This window comes from Sinocyclocheilus grahami, unplaced genomic scaffold (assembly GCF_001515645.1).
Source record: "Sinocyclocheilus grahami isolate Dianchi unplaced genomic scaffold, SAMN03320097.WGS_v1.1 scaffold1398.1, whole genome shotgun sequence".
Classification (NCBI taxonomy): Eukaryota; Metazoa; Chordata; class Actinopteri; order Cypriniformes; family Cyprinidae; genus Sinocyclocheilus; species Sinocyclocheilus grahami.
The window spans coordinates 361,563-363,557 of NW_015506577.1; positions in this window are offsets into that span (position 1 = coordinate 361,563).

A 1,995-nucleotide genomic window follows, 5' to 3' on the forward strand; every position below is an offset into this window, starting at 1 on the left:
CACACACACACACACACACACTCACACACACACACCCTCTCTCACACACACACACACACACACACACACACACACTCTCTCTCTCTCTCTCTCACACACACACACACACACACTCTCACAGGCAGGACTGTGTGTGTTTCTCGCAAGCGTCTCTGGTTTCTGCAGAAGATTCATTCTGCTCTTTTCACTGCTAATGCAACTTTAGAGCTACGACACGGATTGAGTTTCCATCCGGCGCCGTTCTGAGGGAAAACCCACAGACACAGAGAAATACGACTGATAAACAGCATAGAATAAATCATGGCATCTCATGTAACAGTGTTGTTTGCGTTAGCAAGGTAATGGTAATGCATGTACTGTGCTGCGTTTAGTGAGCATGTGAAACACTAGTAGAGCGTGGTAATACCATGGTGCTGAATGATTACCACATACATGTACCATGATATTTACATAGTATTCCATATAACAAATACTACATATATTGGTAATAAAACAAAAAATGCACCATGGTACTGTAAAATAAATATTTGTACATATTGTACATAAACTCATACATACTGTCACGATGTCCAGCTGGAGTGCCCACGAGCTCCTCTATTTAACCTTTCCCATTGTTACACAGACTCCGTTTCCCATAACACCCCATGCCTAGGAACTGATTGCACTCCCAGCTGACTCCATTCAGGAGGACTTTAAAAGACGCACACAAACACACTACATCACAAAGTCTTGTTTCACTGCTAGCGGACATTACTGAGCGTTTCTTCTTGTTGCTATTGCCATTGCCTTGCCTTGTTTTTGACCTTGGACTGTTTACATGTTTTATGATTGTTTGCTGCCTACCTTGACCATTGCCTGTTTCTGGATTACTCTTTTGCCTTGCCTTGGATACTGCTGTTTGCTGGTGTTGGACCCTGCCTGTTTAATTACAAACTGTTTTAATAAAAGCTTGCACTTGGATCTTCACTGTCATGCCCAGTCCGTTACACATACTGTACATATACATATATTTATACATAAATTACTAGTTAACCCATAAAACATACAGAATTATTATTATTATTTAAAATGCTTTCTATATATAGATATAATAATTTCATGTTATAAAAGTTGTTTTTTTGTTTTTATTAATTACAAAAAATATTTGTATACATATGGGTATATACAATTAATGTATATTTTATATTTATATTTAATGCATATTATAAATATGTATAATTATTTCATTTATTTACAAATTATATTTTCTATTACACAAAATATTTTTATTTTTGAAATAAGAATAATTATGTACAGTTAATTCATACATATATATGCATTTTTTATTTTTTGTAAAAGTACTATACAAATACATAATTAACAAATATATATAATTTTAATTTTTTTATAAAAAATACTTTTTAAATTACAAATACATATATTTAATTAATTAATTAATTAATATATAATATAAACATGTATAATTATTTATAATACAAAATTATAAATATGTTGAATTATTTTATTTAATAAAAGTTTTTTTTTTATTACACAATTTTTTTTTAGAAAAGTATCATTATTTACATTGAATTAATATAATAAATAAGCATAACAATTATAATAATAATATAATGATAATAAAAATAATAATAATGAATCATTTTTAATACAGATTATATATAGCTATTTTATACAATGTTATTTGTAAAAGCAGACTATTTGTACATGTATGATGTTGATGAGCATGTGTGTGTGTGTGTGTGTGTGTGTGTGTGTGTGTGTGTGTTTGTGTGTGTGTGTGTGTGTGTGTGTGTGTGTGTGTGTGTGTGTGGGTGTGTGGGCGTGTGTGTGTGTGTGGTTGTGTGTGTGTGTGTGGTGATTTCTATAATGGGCCATGTGTGTTTTTCTCAGGGTTCTGTAGAAGCTCTGAATGGCCTCGGATGGTACTACAGTAGCATAGTAAAGGATGGAAGAAAGGCCTTTCGATACTTTGAGTTGGCGGCTCAGAATGGCAGT